Raw genomic sequence first — 24498 nt, 5'->3', positions numbered from 1 at the left:
TATGGGTGTATGTTGGTGTGCGGGTGTCGATGTTGATGTACGGGTCTCTATTTTGATATATGGGTGTATGTTGGTGTGCGGGTGTCGATGTTGATGTACGGGTCTCTATTTTGATATATGGGTGTATGTTGGTGTGCGGGTGTCGATGTTGATGTACGGGTCTCTATTTTGATATATGGGTGTATGTTGGTGTGCGGGTGTCGATGTTAATGTTGGGTGTCTATATGGATATATGGGTGTCTTTGTTGATGTACAGATGTCGATGTTGATATAACGGTGTCTGTTTCGATGCTTCTGTGGAGGGGCGTGTCTGTATCTGTTGATCTGTAGGTATCTTTACTTCTGCATAGTAAACAACGTGAAGCCCCATCACGACTACCGACTCCAACAAACATGCCGGTGTAGACAATGTCATTAGACTAGCTAGGTAATGGTGGTGCAGATTGATCCCACACTTATTATCAGGAGCTGCAGAGTCAATCACGACCGCGCTGTTTGTCTCGTCGCTCATGACACAAACTATACAAATTATCTCCAGTTATTAGTAAGACGGTTGCTGATTTATTGCAATTAAGCAAGTGATCAATGAGATCAACTGACGGACATTTCAATGTCAGTTGAAAACTGATCTGGAACGCCTGGTATGGACAATGGGAGTGTCAGTGGCAGCCGGACTCTAACAACACTAGCAGTGCCCGCCGTCGGGGAGCTCATCAAACATCACTGCAACTTGTGCACATTTATTGAAAATAAGAAACAGTTAAACCATCAAATTACCTTCTAAACTGCATATCGACTGCAAGTAATTAATGCGAGTGCACCGATTCACATTGTATTATCAGCAAGTAAACATGTCTGTATGATGCGTCTGGTTGTTGAGATCATGCTGGCCAGCTCACCCTTCTCCCTCAAGTTAAGAGTTAGGTGAACCCACTCAAAACTATATCAGTCAAACTACGCGTTCAGCTGGCCACAGCGTTTGGCGTTTGTACTGTGAGAATCTAACTTGTGTATAAAGAAACAGTGAGTTTCTAGGGACAATGACATGTATTTGTTGGGAGAACGTGGATGCTTCAAATGATGAGCCATTATGACAAATCGGTGCAAATCATGTTGGCAAAGCAGGCTGTAATCCTAAACAGTTGTGCCGTGTTTGAGTGGGATGAGGAAGACGACGGTGAACTGTGTGCCCAGGGACAACATCATAAGGTGACTACGTTCTAAGCTCGTCCTCCCTACTTCTCCTCCAGGACATGTAAACAGCATGTACACCACATGCGGGGTCAAAGCTAAAGACAACCCTCGTCAATAACAGAAAAATATTCCTTGTTTGTTACTTTGGGTATCACAAAATGCAGAACTACACGCTGAGCAGCGAGAGGATGATATGAATAACGAGGACAGGCAGACCAAACTGGGCCACTGCACTACTGATGACAGAAAGATTTGACTGGGCTACTGGTGACAGAAAGACTGGACTGGACCACTGGTGACAGAAAGATTGAACTGGGTCAGTGGTGACAGAGAGACTAGACTGGAATACTGATGACAGAAAGACTGGACTGGAATACTGATGACAGAAAGACTGGGCTGGGCTACTGATGACAGAGAGACTGGACTGGGCTACTGATGACAGAAAGACTGGACAGGGCTATTGATGACAGTGAGACTGGACAGGGCTACTGGTGACAGAGAGACTGGACTGGGCTATTGATGACAGTGAGACTGGACAGGGCTACTGGTGAGAGAGAAACTGGACTGGGCTATTGATGACAGTGAGACTGGACAGGGCTACTGGTGAGAGAGAGACTGGACTGGGCTACTGATGACAGTGAGACTGGACAGGGCTACTGGTGAGAGAGAGACTGGACTGGGCTGCTGAACATTTCTTGTTTCTTCCCTCCCGAGGCTGCTGCTCACACTGTCGACGTGGAGCATGAACAGTAGGCCAGTCTGCCTAAATGCCACCCGAGACCGTGCACCAGTCTGCCTAAATGCCACCACTGACAGTGTCCCAGTCTGCCCAAATGCCACCGTGCCCCAGTCTGCGACAATAATCATCACTATGTGGATACGTGTTATGTTATGGGTAATGAACATATATCACGGATTATGCTATGATTTGTGTGACCGTGACTATTACATTTAAGCTGCAGTGGCATCTGTCAAGTGTTGTTTGCCCCTTGAGGGATAGGAGATGAGTAGTGGTTGACGCATGGTCGGAGACACGACATGTCGACAATCTGAGGGGGTGTATTTCCCTTCATTTTCTGCTGAAGATACTTACAGCAAGATTAACTAGAAGCTCTCACCCGATTTCCTAGACAGGTAATTATATCAGTAGCATTAAAAAATATTTTCACACCTAATTTTATAAACATGTTTTACATTTGGACCGATATCTTTGAAAGAATACGTGTCGCAAGTTGAAGGATAGTCGATTAACATTTACAAGCTGCATCCATATCTGATGGGTCGACCCACACACACGCAAGTACCGTAAATCTAGTTAATGCAGTCGGATTCGAATTAAAGATGATTAAGAGGCTACCTATTGACTGTCTCCACGTGGCCCTGTGACATATACTTGGTTGTAGAGACACACATGATTGCCTGTACGTCAGGTGTGTGTGAAGGACTGGAGGAGGTGCTGGCCTACCTGTAATAGATAGCAACGTCAACCTAACACCTCTAATGACGAATTTAATTCCCTAGATGAAGTTAGTATGTCGCGCTCAGGTGTTAAACTCAGGTGGTAGTCAGGTAGCTAGGCCGAGGACCACGTTCACACCGGACACGAACGTTAAGAAAGTGATTAGAGCCTGGTATTGAATGTGTGTACAGGTCCCAGATGACAGAGGCCGGCATCAGGGACTGCTGCTGTCAGCGAGGCAAATCCCAGCTCAGTCGAAACACAAGCAAACATCAACAAACGATCATTTTACTTATCTATGTGACCAGACTTGAACCTGGGATAACACATTCTACGAATATACGTGAGAATGTCACGAAAACACGAATATTGTCCCGCCAATAATGCAGCCCCTGTACCGCAATTTTCTTCCATTATGTCATATACACTTGGACTTCTTGTTCTGGTCCTCTGTTGAAGGAAGTGAGCTTTATGTTATTGCTACCAACTAGAAACACATCATCCGACTGGTGTTACCTGTTACACTAAGGAGAACAGATCGGCGGGGAAGCCAGCGGAGGTGTATGTCAACACTAACCATGGGAATAAGGACGTTCGACCCTCTGACTCTCGCCAAACTCTGCTCATCCACCAGGGATTACGGCGATATAGTAATCACATGGCAAGCTAAAATAGCAATCTTCACAAGACGTGCGGATTACAAGACGTGAAGAGACACCAAGAAATGTTGACGGCATTCAGTGTAGAGATTGCTGCGCACGTTGTTCCATTTTTACGGACTTGAAGTTATCACTGCCCCGACTGTATATGTACAGCGATATGTACAGATGCCGTGTTCAGTGTGACGTCATGTACAGGAGGTAGTTGGTGTCAGGTATATGTAGGCCCCTAACTTAGCGCTGATAAGGGAAGCCAGGAATGGACATCGAGGAATGAACATCACCAGTGAAAGACTTATCTTTGGCGCTGACTCCACAGTCTGAACAGAATGCTAAGCTTATTTCTGTCTGACGTCCCTGATACACGCGCAACTACATAATATTACAAAAACTGAAGGTAAAATAACTGAAGTCATGTTCGAAGGAATACCATCACACAGAAGACAACTTCAAAGTAATACCATCACACATAAGACAACCTCACAGTAATACCATCATGTAGAAAACAACCTCTCAGCAAAACCATCAAACAGAAGACAACCTCTCACTAATACCATCATACAGAAGACAACCTCTCAGTAATACAATCGTATAGAGGATAATCTCTCAGTAATACCATCATATAGAAGACAACCACACAGTAATACCATCATATAGAAGACAACCACACAGTAATACCATCATATAGAAGACAACCTCTCACTAATACCATCATGTAGAAGGCAATCTCTCAATAATACCATCACATAGAAGACACCCTCTCAGTAATACCATCATACAGAAGACAACTACATAGTAATACCAACATATAGAAGACAACCTCTCAATAATACCATCATATATAAGACATCCACACAGTAATACCATGATATAGACGACAACCTCTCAGTAATACCATCACATAGAAGATAACCTCTCAACAATACCATTATCGAGAAGACAACCTCTCAACAATACCATTATATAGAAGACAACCCCTCAATAATACCATCATATAGAAGACTACCTCTCAGTAATACCATCACATAGAAGACAACCTCTCAACAACACCATTATATAGAAGACAACCTCTCAATAATACCATCACATAGAAGACTACCTCTCAGTAATACCATCACATAGAAGACAACCTCTCAATAATACCATCATATAGAAGACTACCTCTCAGTACCACTACGCAGTGGTATGGTAGGAGAAATATCTCAGTAATACCATCATGTGGATGACCTGTCAGTTCTTCTCATTCATTGTCATGGTAGAAGACAACCTCTCAGTAATACCACCATATAGAGGACAACCACGCAGTGGTATGGTAGAAGACAACCTCTCAGTAATACCATCATGCAGATGACATCCTGTCAGTTTTCGCCATTCCTATTCTCAATAATATTATTCTATAGTATTATTGTGAATATCCCTCAGAAAATACGTTCCTCTTTCGCTTACCTCTAATAAATAATAACAGTTTTAGTCTACATTGTCTGACCAAGTTTTCTTTTCGCCCTTAAAATACATAACTTTATGCATGTATGATTTATAACATTTTGTTAATGCATACATGTCTACTGTATTCTTATACTTAATCCCAACTTCCCATGCACCCATATATATGACACCGTTGCAGTAATACTTCTATGCAGAAGACATCTTTGCAGTAATAGCTCTATACAGATGTATCTGCAGTAATACCTCTGTACATAAGATATTTATGCAGGAATAAATCTATTATAGGAGACATTCGTGATACAGACGACATCCGTAATATCTCTATACAGAAGACACCCCTGCGATAATACCTCTGTACAGAAGATATCAGCAGTAATACCACTATAAATGCTACATGTGACTATGGTTTGGGATGTGCTTAAAGCATTAAGCATATGTCCTTGATACATAGTCGTGAACAAAACCTAACGGAACACCTTGTCGTTCTCTCACCTTTGAGAATGTAGTCAACTACCACAGCGTCTTCTTCCTTGCAGGCGATGGCGTCCAGTGTCAGTCCTGTGGACATGTGGACACCGCCAATCAGCTCAGGCATGATGCCGGTATCTGCAACAAGCAGTGTCAGATATCAATACATCCCCACCTGATATCATTGTCATACACCCCTACTTGATATCGTTGTTATATAGCACCCACCTGATGTCATTGCCATACATCAAGCACCTGACATCATTGGCATACATCTCCTACCTGATATCATTGCCATACATCAAGCACCTGACATCATTGGCATACATCTCCTACCTGATATCATTGCCATACATCAAACAGCTTGCAGCAATGTCGTACATTACCCACCATAATATTATTGGCATTATTATATCAAATAGATCATTGTCATTCATGTAGCAGGGCGTTAGGTCATCGCAGAGATGACACCCTAACCTTGTCAGCTTGCTGACGGGGTTAACGGGATTAACTTCATGTGGACAAGGCGTCCGACTTGGGATGAGAAGGTCCGTCGTTCGAATCCCATCACGGGACTCGGAAATTTTGTGGCTTCTACTTTGGCGCCCAACGTGGGGCCGAGCATGTTCATGATAAATTTGAACAAAATAAGCCTCAGCACCCAACTTTGCGGCCCGGGGCGTGCATTCTGTTGACGAGGGAGTATTTAGCAGGGCGTGGAGTCATCCCACTAATGACATCTTTACCTTGTCAGCTTGCTGACGGGTTAACTTCTTTGGTCATGTGGACAAGGCGTCCGACTTCGGATCCCAGCACGGGACTCGGAAATTTTGTGGTCGCTACATACACACCCACTTAGAATCGTTGTCAAATATCACCCACCTAACATTATTGTTATTCACCCCACTGATATCGTTGCCATACATCAAGCACCTGACATCATCATACATGCCAAACTGACATCATCGTCATGCATCCAACACCTGACACCATCGTCAGATTTCAAGCATATCACGTCGCCAAATATCTCTGACTCACTGACGTTATCAAATATCTCTGATCCAATTACAGTGTCAATATTTCTGATCCACTGACATAGTCAAATATCTCCGACCCACTGACATTGTCAAGTATCTCTGACCCACTGACATTGTCAAATATATCTGACCTACTGATACTGTCACATATCCAAAGGCATTGTCAAATATCTCGGATCCACTGACATTGTCAAAAATTTCTGACCCAGTAAATATATCTGACTAACTGACAATGTTGTACACAAGTAAGAACGTTATGTCGAAACGTAACAAAGCCAGGAAAAACACATACTGACATACACATGGAAGACATGGTATCTTATAACCGTCATTAGTGAGCATCATGGGACATAATCTGACAGAAAACAGTTAAGGGTATTGTTAACATAATCGGTGGATATTGTCATCCAGACAGAATCAAATGATATCGCCATACGTATAGAATCATGGGGTTTTGTGTTAGTAACAGAGTCAAGAGATACTGTCATACAGACACCATAAAAAGGACAGACTGTCCTACAGATAGTCTGGGGATACTAACAGACAGGACCAATAGATACTGCTATAGAGGCACTATCAAGGCTATAAGCGGAGTGAATAAAATGCTATTGTGAGACCATTTCAAGGGGAGACAATAAGTGAATTTAGACTACAGCCAATGCAGTGGGGCCAATCAAGTGAGGATAAGAATCATGGGCACCGTTTTCAAGTCACATATTTGTATGTATTTGTTACAGACATGGATTTTATTTGAGTGTTGTCCACGGTCAATAAGACTCCTAACACGGTCATGCAGAAGGACTGATTCCATTCAGAAGACGTGACTCCACAGAAGGATTGACTCCACACATGACTACACAGAAGGATTGACTCCACACATGACTACACAGAAGGTGTCACTCCAAACATGACTACACAGAAGAGGTACCTTCACACATAACTACACAGAAGGGGTGACTCCACACATGACTACACAGAAGGTGTCACTCCAAACATGACTACACAGAAGAGGTACCTTCACACATAACTTCACAGAAGGGGTGACTCTACACATGACTACACAGAAGAGGTGACTCTATACATGACTACACAGAAGGTGTCACTCCAAACATGACTACACAGAAGAGGTACCTTCACACATAACTTCACAGAAGGGGTGACTCTACACATGACTACACAGAAGAGGTGACTCTATACATGACTACACAGAAGGTGTCACTCCAAACATGACTACACAGAAGAGGTACCTTCACACATAACTTCACAGAAGGGGTGACTCTACACATGACTACACAGAAGAGGTGACTCTATACATGACTACACAGAAGGTGTCACTCCAAACATGACTACACAGAAGAGGTACCTTCACACATAACTTCACAGAAGGGGTGACTCTACACATGACTACACAGAAGAGGTGACTCTAAACATGACCTCTCAGAGTAGGTGATAGCTTACATGACTTCACAGAAGGGGTGACTCCACACATGACTACACAGAAGTGATTCCTCATAAAGCCAAACAGCATTATTTAAACAACAGACAGGGGTTGCAATTTGTATCTCATTGCACATTTAGCGCTACTTGCAGAGGCATTCAGCAGCAGCGGTTAAGCGTCACAGTACCCGCTGTCGACGCTGATAAATACCAGAGGACAGGTAAGTTTGACTGTGACACGGGATGTTGAAATCAATCTCAGGAAAACAAGTGGTAGAAAACACAAATGTAACAATTTCACGCCCGCCCTCTTTGTCTCTCATAACAAATCTTTTTAGGGCGTTTAGTTTCCGAAAATAATAATTTTATTATCATGTTCTTTCGCATACACAATTAAACCATCTTTTTAGAATTTTCGTATTTAAAATTGTCCTATGCTTAAATGTTTTCCGATTTCTATCATATATCACGTGTAAAGGAAGCAGAATTGACACCTTTGTCCTTATGGATGCATACAGTGACATTCTGTACAATCTTCTTTTAACGATGAAATAAATAACGGTGTTTGTTTCCTGGTGCTGTCCTCCAAGGCAATGGCGACCTGGCCAGGCACTGGGTGCATGCAGGGTTACACCGTATTGATTGGTAAGGGTTGTTTTGAAAGTGTTTGAGTGTGTGTATTTAGCAAACTCTCACAGCAGTTTGAGGACGGCGACCTCAGCCAGGACGGGGCCAACATGCAAGGCGGAAGTACACAAGTGGGCTCTTGGTGCAACACACCAAACTCCTACACCTTGTAGCCATTCATATCATTATGCTGTGTTATTATTCGAATTTGCTACTTCATCCAAAATTTAGTGATAATATTGTCACGGGAATATCACCAAACCTCTCGCGTATTTCACAGTGTGATATAGCAAGTCAGTTTTTCCCGTATCTACTACAGATTGGAAGCAAAGTAAACGTCATGTCACTGGGGTGGAGTGTAGGGACTGAATGATGTGAACCAATCATTGCAAATGATGCCTATGTTGGTGCATACGTTTACCATAAATACTATTTAATTTACGCAATCTGTAGAGCATTTTAAAATCATACACCTTTTATCTAATGAGTTATACAGGTTTATATTTATTTGTATGCGGGGATATTAAAATAACAAATGTTCATATGTATATCATATGTTTCACTTTTCTATAACACATTAATATCGTTTCCATTTTGAAACACTCACATGCTATTTAACAGTTTTTAAAATGACATTAAATACTGCAAGGCAACTTACCAAGGTAGGTTAATCCCCGTATGACAATGTATAGCAAGGTTTTTCCGACCTTATTTTCCGGGTAAGAAAAGCTTTGTCCGATTATCTAACGTATGTAGATAGGTAGGTAAGTCCCAGCGCTCTCACTAACTCAGCTGTTGTACGCTCATATGGTTGACACCGAATTGACTCAGTTCATTCTTGTCTACCTAACTGAGGTTTCACCTGAAGTGCGCTCAACCAATCAAAGGCCTCGTCACAGCTGCGTTGTCTGAGAGAGGACTGGGAGCCTTCGTGGTGGGGGAGGGAAAAGGGGGAAGCGAGGCTTGTGTATCTGCACTTACAACTGGCAAATAATTCTGTCTTGGTTAAAGAAGCACCTAAATTTTCAGGCATTTGTTTGTTGGTTTTGTGGGGTTAGGCCTCGCGCTATGTTATGTTTCTGCTACTGTTACTCTGCTCAGTGATGCAAGCAGTCTATTTATGTGATATTTGATTAGTATCGGGCTATAATTCAAATCATCCGTGTGTAGAAATGTATGGGGTTTTTTTTATTCTAGAATGGTTGTGCGATAATGAGACCTAAAGCAGTGCGCAATGAAAACAGAAAAAATAACAAAGAACGGTGTAAATGTATGTTCTGTATTGGCGGTGGGTTGACTGTATCGTAGTCTATGTGTGGTTTTGGATATATCTTGACTGTTTATGTAGCAAAAGTAATGAAGCTGTCATTCATTTCTTTTTAGTTACAGGCTGATTTTCTCACAATAGACGCAATAATTTAAGGTGATTGTGTGTGCCTTTGTCCTATTCATGCGCGTATGCTGTTCACGAAACCAAAAGAACATATATGTGGGTATAACCATTAAGAAGCTCACTGGTTTTGTGAGCGTGTTGGGCTACAATGGACAAAAACTTGTGTCGGGAACAAAGACGGGAACGGGTGAAATACCTTAAACACAGTGCTGTAAAACATGTAGTCATGCATTTCAGTTATCATGTATATACGTTCACTTATATCTGTGTATACACTCTCAAACATATACACCTTATAGTCATTGGCAGCTTTATCCATTTTCTAATGATGGGTCACTTCGCTGAGCCACCATCGAATTTAAACAGACATACTCTGCATTAAATATGTACTTAATAAGTACATTTCCGTACACCCATAATCTCGAAGGACTGTAAGTGTCCAAGTCCTGATTTGCTGATGTCTTATCTCAGATGTAGCTACAGCACGCAGCGACCCTCTAGAACAAACTTGTATTGTGACAGCGAGGTGGCCCGGCAGGCGGGGTCTCTGACGGTCTGTTGGCAGTGCATGTCAACATCTCTCACTTCCTCCTTCCAGATTCAGGTCCTGGCATCAGATCGATGTCGACAAGGCCCTCACAGAGCCCCCGTCAACTCTCACTACTTTTGACAAGCAATATGTTACCTGCCCACAGCACCACATACACGAGGGGTAACTTGTGTACTTGCGTCTAGTAACCTAGGGGCACTTGCTTCTCTACCCGATCTAGGTAATCATTGTCAGCATACATTTAACAAGGCCGAAATGCTGATATCATGACAGAAATGTATGAACAAAGTACTACATGACCTAGGATAGTCTCCGAAATAGGCAGCACGTGTCATAATTAGACAGACACAACCAGATCACTAGACGGCGTGATGTAGACAGCTGGAACACATACGGACAAAAGGATATTATACGCAGTTACTAATCTTGTTAATGTGTGTTAATGTATCCTTTTGTCTCTTCTAATTGTCACGCTTTTTTGAAAATGAACAACCTGGGCATTGATTATTGTTTACATGTAGCGCGATTACATGCATATGGCATTAAGAGTTTACAACTGTCTGGATGCGCCGCGTGTTCCTATAGTAGTGCGATAGTGGTGCGTCAGTTCGAGTGACAGGTAAGCGTTTGAGCGACGGAGTAAGTAGAATTGACGCCGGAGCCCTACAGAAAAATGAGTGAGAGTCTCGCATAGATGATGTCACAGGTCAGTTGCAGGCAAGATGGCACATACCCCGGTGTAGTTGTCACTGTCGCCTACATCACCATGGCAGTAACATCTCTCAACATCAATACTTCATTTGCCATCAAACATTTGCGTAATCTACTCACTGGCCATGATAACAGCGTGTGGACAGGGTAGAGTTTCTCCCCCGTATGTACACAGTCGTGATGATCAAACTACACCATATACAGGCGCTTCATACACGTCATGGTGGAAATCGCATTGCTTGTCCAGACCAGTCTTACATTGGTACATGTGCTGAGTTCTAAGTGAATGTATCAGCTACACTTTCTCCATGATCTGTATCAATGAGTGACACACTGGTCCAATGGCTACATGCCCAACATCTGCACCTTGGAGGCAAGAGACACATCTGCAGGGCACATGCACCCTATGCACCCTATGCACCTACATGTATTTATGTTTAGTAATGTAGAAAAAGGACCAGTCTATAAGTATTCATATCAATGTGGTCAATGGCATTGAGTTTACTGGGGAAGCTAGAGTACGAATGGTTTCTGTCTGTGTATATAGAATGCATCTACCCTCTGAAATAACGTAACTTATCATTTAAGATTTAAGAAGCACAGCACATTTCAGGTGAGAAATGCGTATATACATGAATGATATCGACTTCCTCCAACACCTGGAATGTAAATCACGTAGATGGTCTGGAGTGTAAATCAGGTAGATGAGCAGGTGTGTAAACCATGTACATGACCAGGTGAGTAAATTAGGTAGATGACCAAGTATGTAAATCAGGTGTGCTTCAGGTACATGACAAGGTATGTAAATCAAGTACAGGACCAGGTGTGCTTCACATACATGACAAGGTCTGTAAGTCAGGTACATGACCAGGTGTCATTTACGTACACGACAAGGTCTGTAAGTCAGGTACAGGACCAGGTGTCCTTTACGTACATGACAAGGTCTGTAAGTCAGGTACAGGACCAGGTGTCCTTTACGTACATGACAAGGTCTGTAAGTCAGGTACAGGACTAGGTGTGCATCACCATGTCAAGGTCTGTAAGTCAGGTACAGGACCAGGTGTTCTTTACGTACATGACAAGTTCTGTAAGTCAGGTACATGACAAGGTGTGTTTCAGGTACATGACAAGGTCTGTAAGTCAGGTACAGGACCAGGTGTGCTTCACGTTTATGGCAAGGTCTGTAAGTCAGGTACATGACCAGGCGTGTTTCACGTACATGACAAGCTCTGTAAGTCAGGTACATTATCTGCTTTGCTTCACGTACATGACAAGGTCTGTAAGTCAGATACTTGACCATGTGTGTTTCAGGTACATTATCAGGTCCGTACACCAGGTACATGATCAGGTGTGTTTCAGGTATATGACCAGGTGTGTAAACCATGTACATGACCAGATGTGTTACCCATGTACATGACCAGATGTGTAAATCAGGTAGACGACAGGTTTATAAACCAGATACATGACTACGAGTATTCAGGTACAAACCAGGTATGTTCCAGGTACATCACCAGGTGTGTTTTAGGTGGAGGACAAAGTGTGTTTCAGGTACATGACCAGGTGTGTTTCAGGTATGTGACCAGGTGTGTTTCAGGCACATGATCAAGTGTGTATATCCTTTACATGACCAGGTGTGTAATTCAGATGCATAACCAGGCCCATACCAAAGGTACACATAGAGGGCAGAATCTAATTCACACATGTATCTCTCTTGATAAGGTAGGTGCATTCTGTCAGATTCTAATTCACTCCTCCAGTTGTGTTCGTAAGGTAAACGTCCAGGTCTGAATCTAGGGCTCACGTCCGGGTGAGTAAGCATCTTGACTACTTTACACAAATGTGCGCATAGCACAGTCAGGTTTAGAAGAACCCGTTTGTGACCTAACCCTACGACAGAGCTGTTAGCGTGAACACCGACACCAGATGTTGTCGTCAATCCACACATGCACGTGTTCCCAACCACACACATACACGTGTATTCGCGCAAAAACACATCACTTGGGGAGGGGTCAATGTCGTTTTATGAGCGACATCAATTGTTAATAGAAAAGGTGTACGTATTAGCAGTATATCCTGCTATTATTTATTAGGCATATGTGTTATTACTAACATGTGCGCGAGGACATATCGACCTCGAGATCTGGTTTCATACCAAGATTGATTGTTAGCTATACCCCGCTGTAGCTGTCGGTCTTGTGATGCTAGCGCACACCGGCAGCATGTTTGTCGAGGATGTTCTATGTCGCGAACATAACACCCAAGAGATACGCTCGTCAATACTCAACATAGCCCATGTAACGTGATATTTAAAGGTTTCTCCACCGAATGCATATTGGACAGGTATGCATCCTGAAAATGGGAAACGAATTTGTGAAAAACTGTGAAAGATACTACATCCTGGTAATAGGTGTATGATAATAATACACGGATTAACGAGAGATGCTCAGACCGGAAAAGACTTTCAAGGACATTAGAGATAGATTGCAAATTTCAAAGTTTTTATCAGTGCTGTATTACAGGGTCACGATTTGTCCAAACATCGTTTACTCGACACAGCACACTGTGCGAACGTCTGCCCCATTCCTCTTGCAGCGCCTAGCCAAGTTCAGCCATGGTGGTCGGCTGCTTGTGACGCTGACGCACCTGTGTCAGTGTCATGTTCCAGATGTGGGGAAAGGGGTTAGTGGCTCATTGCTGGCCAAAGCAAGGTGACATAATGCTAGAGGCGACTGACAACTCATAAACGATAAGCACCAGCGTCATATTCAAAGACAACGAATGATGTCAGTATGCTGGCACAGGAGTACTGTCGGATAACTATTCCCTGCACTGCTGAGACTGGGGTTCATGTAAAGTGATGTGACTCATGATGTTGACACGTTGGCTATGTGTTCATGTCTCACAAGGTAGTGAAAAGTGACTCTGGACTCATCGGGATATGGCGTATAATTGGATGATTCATTTGCTGGCAATATGACTTGTAAGGAGTGACCACGACGATTTCAAGTAGTAGCTCATACCCTAGTAGCCTGACGAAAGTTTGCAGCAATTTGATCGAGCTCAATTTGGTGGAGTCTATGTCGGATCAACTGACTCTATATGCTTGTAGTTAACGTGGGACGGGCTGATCTTCAGCATTTGGGGTGTGCTGGTGCCTGTCCCATGGCCTGCTAATCACAGACTGTGAAACATTGATCGTATTGACAACTGCACGCTGACCTCTACGACTTTCCAGCATGTCAACATCCCACAGACGTCCCGCGCTTCGCAGACGCCGCACCGATTGTTCATACACAAACAATGAAATGAAATCGTGGAAATCTGTACCATAAGCAGAATCAATCAGATTGAACACAATAATGGTCCCGAGAGATTAATCGCCCTTCCTTTTAAGGAATGACACCTCACGCACGCGTGTGTCGTTACTGCCAGCGGCACGAGGAAACTGTTGGCTCTGCTTGGGATATTTGCTTTCACAGATATAAACGTTCTTGTAAAGGATGTTTACTGTCAACAATGACCTTATAATAATTACAACAGGTTACGCAATTCTCAAATTCAACATTACCTACGTGTATCAAGATGAAGCGATTATCCACCTAAACTTGACCTACATGTATCTATATTGAGCGATGATCAAGCCAAACACGACCTACATGTATCAAGATGGAGTGATCTTCCACCTACATGTGTCAAGATGGAGCGATGATCCACCCAAACAAGACTTACATGTATCAAGATGGAGAGATTGTCACCCTAAATACTAATAGTATATACATGTATCAAGATGGAGCGATCATCCACCTAAACGTACATGTATCAAGATGGACAGATTATCACCCTAAACACGACCTATATGTATCAAGATGGAGACATCATTGACCTTAACTTTTTGCACGTGTTAGTATCTAGGAGAGGTAACTCACCAACGTAACTCAGCCATATATACTGAATTCGTACAATATTGTGGTCATATACATCTAGCGGACGTGCATCGCACTTGTAACATTGCGCTATAGATCTAGTTAAACGAAGTCGCAGATATCTGAATGTATGGAATGTGACCGCATATCCCGTGAAAGGTCGTAAAGACTGTTCCAAAGAAAAGCATTCTGTGTGTCATAAACATGCAATGATGAAGACTCTCAAGTTATACATTCATCGAAGCGGACCTATAATGGAAATGAGCGTGCCATTGGATGAGTGTCCTCCCACTTACCAAGTTTCATTGTCAAGCAGTTAATCAAAGTTAATGGTGCAACAAGGGGGATTAGTAGGGGATTAAAACTCACTTCAAAATATATTTCATTTTGCAAACATGACGAAATATAATATGATTCATGTTATAAATCAAGTTACACATATGCAGCAATAAACAGTATATTGCTTATGGTCACGTAATGTTTCTTCAACTGTTTTGTCATTTTAAGCAGATGATTAGTGCCAAATAAATAAATGATACATATGGAACTTACAATCATATAATGCCATTTTAATTAGATGCAAGCGCGATACAAATATTTACAATCCCTCAAAGTGTGAGACAGCATTAGAAATTGATAATTAAAGCTGCAAATTGTAAACACTTATTGACTAAATTGTTTTGCGTGTGGTGAACACTGTTCACGGATCACCTCGCTCAGAAATAGGCAATAACCAGCCAGATATTACCTTGGTGATAAGGGTGTTAATTACAATCCGATATTCGTTAAGTGTGGCCGTATTAACTACTGACAGCGTGAGAGTTAATCGTTGGATGAGGGCCAGTTTGTCCTGGATGAATGCATGTGCAAACGTTCACTGCAATGTTCAGTGCTGTATGGCTCATGTATGTTAATGTAGCAGTCACAACGATTGTGATTACTTATATACGCAATACATACCGTGGACTATTCGTCATAACCTGTCAAACCATCTTTGTATACTTTGCACGACAGTCCCGGACATCCGTGTAAAGTGGCGGTGTATTAAACTCTGGGTTTCTACAGGTTGCACCACCCTCGACAGTCCTGGACATCTGTGTAAAGTGGCGGTGTATTAAACTCTGGGTTTCTACAGGTCGCACCACCCTCGACAGTACTAGAAGTTCCAAGTAGGAGATAGTAGTTTCTCCTTTCCTCAACGGAAACAAGTACCCAGTGTTTCTGAATTCGGTTAGGATTTATAAAGGCGCATGAATACAAGTTGGCCATCAACTACTTTACCTATCCTCGTTACTTCTGTTATGGGAGTGTGACTGTTGCATCAAAGGATGATAAATTATAGATGGATAATATTTCACATAATGATCTTTGACAACAGGTTAAACGACTAGACCCGACTCACTCACTAAATATGACTTACATCCGTCGTAATAAATATTCTGATGAAGAAACGATGTATTTGCAAGCGAATATTTCCCTCTACTACGCGCCGTGTAATCAATGACCTATCTCGACTCCATCTGTTTCACGGCTCACCCAATGCTGAATGGCATCACGGATGTTGCACTAAAACAAACTGACAACGGTGACGTGTCATTCAACTGAATTGCTTTGATTTCTCTGTTTCCATGATGTAAAGCAGATGTTCATACTAACGTCTTTGTAAAATGCCCATAACTGAAATATATATTCACCTTATATTTGCCTTTACAATCAGATACACTGACCGCTCTGTCCATCTTACTTGTCCATGACAGTAAACAGATATTCGCCCCAGTGTTCTGTAATATAAGCAGTCAAATAGCTAGGAGACGCAGTATCATGGTTGAGATACCCAGTCACATATCTGCTATACCCAGTCACGTTGTTTAGAGATGCAGCCACATAACTGGGAGACACAGTCACGTGGTGAGAGACCCAGTCACATATTTGGCAGATCATTTTACATTGATGAGAGAAAAATCACATAGCTGTGAGACTCAGTCAAGTAGTTGACAGATCCAGTCACACAGCTGGGAGACCCAGTTGCATTAACGAGACATCTGATCGCATAGCTGGTAGACCCAGTCATTTGATTCATAGATCCTATGGGGAGACCCAGTCAAGTGGATGATAGATCCTATCACACCACCTGGAGACCCAGTTAAATTGGCTAGAGATCCAATTTTATAGCTAGGGACCCAGTCCAGTGGTTGATAGATCCAGTCACATAGCTGGGAGACCCAGTTACATCGATGAGAGATCCAGTCACACAGCTTGGAGACCCAGTGACAGGGTTGGGAAACCCAGTCACATTACAGGACACTAAGAAACACGTATATTGTATCTTAATGAATACTTAGTAGCAACTCTTGGAAGTTTTCCGCTTTACATATCCGTGCCAGATAACCAGTACCTGCCAACCCACTCCATGTCTGGCAACTCTTTGCTTCCCATTTAAAGTACAAAGTGAGTGATATCATAATTACGTCCTGTGTTATAAAGCAAGTCATCTGTGGTTGTCGGTTTCACCAAACCCACATTTTAATGAGCGGGAAGTTCGATTAGCATCCCCGATCAGTGTCAGACAATAGACCAGCTGTGGAGATCACCTTGAAATCTGTAACCTGATCTGAACGCCAGCGAATTGTCCTGGAGGGGAAATAGCACCCAATATCGCGCCTCACTTACCTTCGATTTTATTCACTTTACCAATACTTTCAAGGTAAAATCTAAAAATGGCCAATGGTATAATATCTCTGGACTCAGTGGATGAAAATGAGAATCACACAATTGTAAATGGGACATACTAGGTAAATATCTTGTTCAATCATCTATCCTATCAGCGATATCCACATTCAGTAAAGTTGGGTATCTGCTGGAAGTACACTTTTCCTACTTACAATACAATACGTATACACGTAATGCAGCGTCTCTTCTTTAATGTGCGATACAGCAACATAGCGCTTCTACTTTAAGTAGTAACAGTATCTACTTATGCTACAATAATGCTGAAGAAAAGAAAGACTAAGGTAAACTGGGTTGCGAAGAATAAAGAATCAACGGATAGAGAGAGAGGGGCAAGGGCAAGTAATATCCCACGGAGGAGAGTAGTGGGAGAGTGAGCCCAGACATACCCCCTTTGTCGTCTTATATACCCAACGGGTCAAAATCTATACTGATGCAGGTTTCAGGTATAATGTACTTTGGCTCAAGGCATGCATATTAAATGTACACGTTCTTTGTTATAAAATTGTATAACATCATACACACGTGTAAGATACTGGGAAGGTGCTAGTAGACAAAATTGCAGCACCTCATGTCTTACTTTCTCTTGCCTCAGTCACCCTCATCTGTTACTTTTCTTCGCCTTCTTAACCTCAAGTATTCATACAGAAACCTCGCCACAGAATCACGTATCAATATATGATGTGAGGACATTCCGCGCAACAAACACGTAACCTGCTATATTAGATGCCCTCTGCAAGCAAACTGCTGAGGGCTGGGGATGCTGTGAGAAGGAGCCAGACAAGGCGTAGCTGTATAAGAGCGCTGGTACATAGATCTACACCATTAAGCTGTCACTTCAGCTTGCAGTGACATACTACACAAATTACAAGGCAATCTATAACACATGACTGGCCTGTACGCCGTTGTGTTGGAGTTATACATATATAACCAAAGCTATAAACTACACTTTATATTGCACAGGCAATGACCACTTACAGCCTGGGCTTGCATAGCCACGCGTCAGTATGCAACGCGCCGAACCCGTCCTCTACCCGGTCCCTGTAATCCGATGCTATATAACCTATTAATCTTTGGTCGTAAAACTAAGAGAATCCCCTGTAAGTATGGAGTCTGTAAAAGAGTGTATCACAGCTGCCGGGGAGCCAGTGTCCTCTGTACACACGTCATAAACTCGGGGCAGCAAGTGTTCAGGTCGCCCAAAATACATAATACGCATGCTAGGTTATCTGAACATTCACCGAACCCCGTCAGAATGGTGTGACTATAGGCGTAGGCGGTGATTCAGCGTTTCCAATGAGTTTTCTGATAACACCAAACACCTTAATACACGGTTACCATTTTGTTTGTAATTGTCTTGCTCTACATTTTAAACTTTGAATTGCGTTTTTGAAAAGCAATTTCTGATGAAACCTCATGACTTTTATTCTTTTTGACAGCTTTACAACATGGTGATTCTAGTATCAAAGAAAGTACGCTGAAAGTGCACATCTATATTTGATGTCTAGGCGGTAGGTGATACCCATTAGCCTTTTGATAACATTTGTAATTTTTATGGGGTCTGTCTAGCTTTCATATGTAAACTACTGTTTAAACTATAGTACAAACCAGACCGTTGCATGATGGTTTTATTATAAGACAACATAATGCCAACGTTACGTCTTCTATTGTGTACAATCTTCCGGCGTTATTGAATCTCTTATCCTGTCATTATTCGGCGTTATAGTGTCTGTTACTGTGTCATCACTAGGCGTTATAGTGTCTCTTATCGGGCGTCATGTGGCGTTATAGTTTCTCTTATCATGTCGTCAACCGGCATTATACAGTATCCTGTCGTGTCATCAATCGACGTCATTGCGTACTCTGTCGTGTCATCATCTGGTATTATAGCGTTTCCTATCGGGTCATCATTTGGCGGAATAGTGCATAAGATCGGGACGCCATCAGGCGATAAAGTGTCTCTTCTCGTGTCATCACCCGGCATTATAGTGTCTCCGATAGCGCCACCACCTGGTATTATACTGTCTCCCATAGGGTCATCACTCGGCATTATGGTGTCTTCTACAGGGTCATCATCCGGCTTTACAGTGTCTCCTTTAAGGTAGTCACCAGGTATTAAAGTGTCTCCTGGGTCGTCACTCGGCATTACAGTGTCTCCTATAGGGTAGTCACCCGGCATCATAGTGTCTCCTATAGGGTCATCACCCGGCATTATAGTGTCTCCTATAGGGTCATCTCTGAGTAGATTACCATAATTGATGAGCACTGTACACCAATTCTATTATTAATTTTGCAGAATTGTACGTTATCGTCGTTAGGTGTCGCATCACATAAACCGAGACTATCATATCCAAGTTAAATATTCCTGTCGTAAGTACGGAGTACAGGGGACGGTGGCCCAGACAGGTAGACATGATCAGTGCCTTCGGTGACCTTTTTGTTGAATCACACAATATTCGTCACACAGTCATTACAGCAACACATTAAACAGATGTTGTTTTTTTCTGGATGAGAAACGTATTCAATTTCTTATCAAGCTTCTGCTAAGCTACGACAAGTTTGCTATTTAGTGTATGTTCTAATTGATATGTAACACATAAGAAATCAGTTCATTTGTACAAGCGTAGTGATTGATTTGTCACTAACAGTACCCACTTGTACCTAATTTGTGTGACCTTTAGAAGCTGTGGCTATGAACAAAGGAGATTGTTGCATATCAATATGCAACTTATTTATGACAATATATGCGATTACTTCTTTGAGAAGCATTTGTTGTAAACATGACAGTCAACCTCTTCACTGCAAAAAACGTCACACTCATTGTAATAAAGACGTTGACTATCCATGCAATTTGGTTTTCTTTATTGTATACGATGTTTCGATGTAGATGCCAACACCATGGCGGTGTTAGAAGAGTCCCTTCCTCGACACGGGCCAGTGTATAATATATAACAGTTTGACAGTCCACCTACGTTATATTCATACAACCGAAAAAGCTATGTAAACGTACCCTCAAATACATGTGTAGACTGTACATGGTGTAAACTATATTTCAGAGCGTCCGTATACACATGGGAATAGTCTAGCAACATATTTAAACATTCTGCACTCATCGAAACTTCTAATACAAAATCGAATGGGATTTAATTTTGCATGCATTCCGACGAGTTGATTTAGTTTTTGATCCTGTTCTCACTGGCTCCTGATTTAGTTTAAACATATTTTATTGATAATATGTATAAGGCCGTGGATGTTTCCGTGAACACAGGCCTAGGCTGTTTGTGGAATAATCCTGTAACTCAAATGTTAGGAATTGAATTTCGAGAAAATGTTATTAGAAACATTTCATCATGAATTCATGGAGAAATCGATGTATTGAATTGCACATAGGTATCAAGCACATGTAGATGAACTCTTGACATGTAACACATTTACTGACCTTGTATTGAACCTTTTTTGTATTTGTTATCATTCACATTTCTCTGTCCTTTTCTACTGGGAATCAGGGAGAATACTGAATCTTTTAAATGGATGTATCATCATCTAAATATTGAAAGGGATTTCGGGTTTAGAAAACAAATCAACGTTAATTATGAACTTTATTCAGGACTTACACTAGTATTTTCTTACTGAACCTGAACTGATGATGACTGAACATCATACTCGTTAACATGCCACACGAACATGGCTATATATTGCACGTGTATTGACAAAATGGCCGTCATATATAACGTTGAATACATGCTTAATTTAAAACATTTCAGCTTGTGTTTTCTCCATATCAATAGACATGATATAGACAGAAGTTAAAATTCTCCTGATGTGACAGACAGACTGACTGACATTTTATTCGGTAATATACTGCCTTATGATCTATTTTACCGTTAATATATAATGTATATAATGTCACACACGTTACTTCAGTACAAATGGAAGTAATTAGCATGAGCATTAACTTCATGTTTAACAACTTTGGACCTGCGTGTATATCGTGAGGATTCTGGCAATTTAATAAGTTGCATGTGTTTAATATGTGGAAGATATTTCTTTCTCAGGTCTTTATATTTATCACAAATTATAAAACATGAAAAACCGTGCACACGAAACAGTGTAGACATCGAGAATGTAGCAACGTTACAGGGTAAATAACAGAAATATCCGTAACCGATACATACGTTCATGGTGAAAGACAACAGGATATGTCCTTTAAAGTAGTGTGTAAAACATTTGTGGTGTTAGGAGTCGTTTATATATGAAACAAATATTAATTTCTCAAGACGAATGCCATTCGACGTTAGTAACTTTCCTGCCGTTCTAAACCATTCGATATTTACTGTTGTCGCAGTGCCAGACTATATTCCACGTGATAGTTAACGGGATATTCAACAATTTCCTTTCTTCCTTTGTGTGTGGAAGTATCGTCGACAAGAATATGCAGCATCATTTAATGAGGACTGTACTAATGGTTACATGGCTGAGACATATAGCCGGCTTTATGAACTAAAGTACTGACTTTCAGTGATCTGTTAAATAGCTACCATATTTCCATTCTATCGGTTACCTACCATTCACGTAACATCTCCATTTGCCTATAATCAAGTGCAGAATTTCTGCAACCAAATAATTCTAAATTAATGGCGTTTAAAAAAAATATAATATTATGCTTGGTAGGTTCTCAGACTTGTTTTGGCTTCAAAGAACCTGCACATGTTGAGTTCTGAGAATAGATATGGTTGCTCCATCTGGCCATATTGTATAATTACTAGTTGTTGTAGGTGTATAGGATGCAATGTTCGGATATGTGTTAGGTAGGTACAGGTCACGTATCGCGGGCACCTGCGTGCTCAACTCCATCTATATCCCCACAGCCACAAAGTCTCCTCGGGTAAGTTAGGATTCTAGTCGTGGGAACATATACGTCTGTTGGACCACTTTTTCCAATCACAATTCGGATTTCACTTTCATGCCAAGATTGTAAAATTTTAACGAGAATTTGCATGCGAATCAGACGTAATCACTTGAGTAGAATCATAAGATAAAATTTATGATCATGTGAAACCCAAGCCGGTATGTTTGGCTAAGTTAGTGTTGAGAGGTAGGTGAAACTAAGCATGGTCAGTCACGCAACTTGGAGTCGGTCGTGGGAACACGACATGGAGGCTCGCTCTCATCAACTGAATAAACCTTTCACGGGGAAAGTTTTAACGGAACCATATAAAACCAATTTAGGTATCAACCAGAAGTCATGTTTACCTGCAGGTACTGCTAAGTAGTGCCAAGCATCAACGTAGTGATATATCTATGGTAGTCACAAACATCAATGTTAACACTGACCTAAAGAATGCATCACACATAAACTGTACACAATATACACAATAGTTGGGGTTGTAGGGAAATATGGCATCAACAAAAGTAAGACATGTAAACAAAGATGTGCTACCTATGTTTATTCGCAAGTTTAGACACATTTAAATGATTAGTATGAATTGTTGATTAAAGACGCAAGAAATTTCCAACTGAAATTCATGTATGGACTGATTATGGTTCTTCATGTATTAATGATATTGTTCAAATTTGGCAGTCTGTTAAAATAACAACTATAAACAATAAATTATAACTATTTATGTTTACCCTATACAATTAATTTGTGATGCATTAAACAAATTGGCTGTAAACTATCTTTCATCTCTCCTTAAGCAGTTTCTTGTCACTAAAAGCTCTTCATGTTCATGTAAAACAACTGACGTCGTTGTTGAATAAATATGTCCCCGTACCATTTGCCTGTTAGAAAAAAATGTGTCAAAAGGCTCTACAAGTTTCTTTTTGGTCCTATCTAAATAGCTTACTTGATATTGTAAGATGACGTCTCTCTACAGTTATCTGAAGTTGGATGGTTTATATCGTGTAAAATAATTCCTAGTTGGGAATGAAGTTATTGGTACAGAGTTATTTCATTTTTCACAAAGAGCATACATTTGCATTTCGTTTTTCTAACACGTCTTTGGGGTTTTTGTTATTCTGCTCAGAACAAGTTAGTAGGTGTTGTAAAACCCTTTTTAACGACGTTTATTCATCACCTGATGTAGCATGCTTATGAAGTATTGTAAGTGGACGGAAGTTGAGGAAGCAGGTATGTGCTGAATTAGTACTATGAAGATAAAACTACATTTCAATGACAACTTAACACTTCACACACAAATGGAATACTTTACTCACGCGTTGTAGCCATGTTGTATGTATACGTCCGTTCCATGCGGTGTAACCAACGAGTGTGTGGGTCCGCTGTTAGGGATCCCCGAGAAGGCGTGACGGGTATGTAGGTGCTCTTGCCCTGCTAATCTCAGTCACTCGCACAGCTCTACTGATATACTACTACAACTTGACATTGACAACCGACATACTTCAGTTGACAGTGACAGCACCCGCTTTTCTATTTTCTATATTTGATTCAATTTTAAATGAATCATTATTTCAAAGATTGATTCTTGTACAATTGTGATAAATGCACCTGAAAAAGTAACAGCGATTGAGTTGGTCCATTATTCCACAACTGGAACAGATGTGCTGATGTTTCAAAGAATCAATTATAAATAAAACGTTCTTCATCCTGGAGTAAAGAGTCGATAAGTATTTAGATTTGTACGGGAGCGTGATGCGGCACCGCGACATTCTAGATACTTTGTTGATCATGTGTGACCGCCAGCTGCTAGCTAACCAATGCTGGGTGTTCAGTTTTATGTGTGTGATGACAGATTATGACAATGTAATTGTGTAGCAGTCACATTTGTGTATTGGAAAAAATACTATCCGTGATAGGCATGGAAGCCAACATTGATCAAGTATTAAATAAGCCGCCAGTTCCCCGAA

The sequence above is a fragment of the Haliotis asinina genome, chromosome 2 (genome assembly GCF_037392515.1).
Source record: "Haliotis asinina isolate JCU_RB_2024 chromosome 2, JCU_Hal_asi_v2, whole genome shotgun sequence".
Classification (NCBI taxonomy): domain Eukaryota; kingdom Metazoa; phylum Mollusca; class Gastropoda; order Lepetellida; family Haliotidae; genus Haliotis; species Haliotis asinina.
This window is presented reverse-complemented; position numbering follows the sequence as displayed.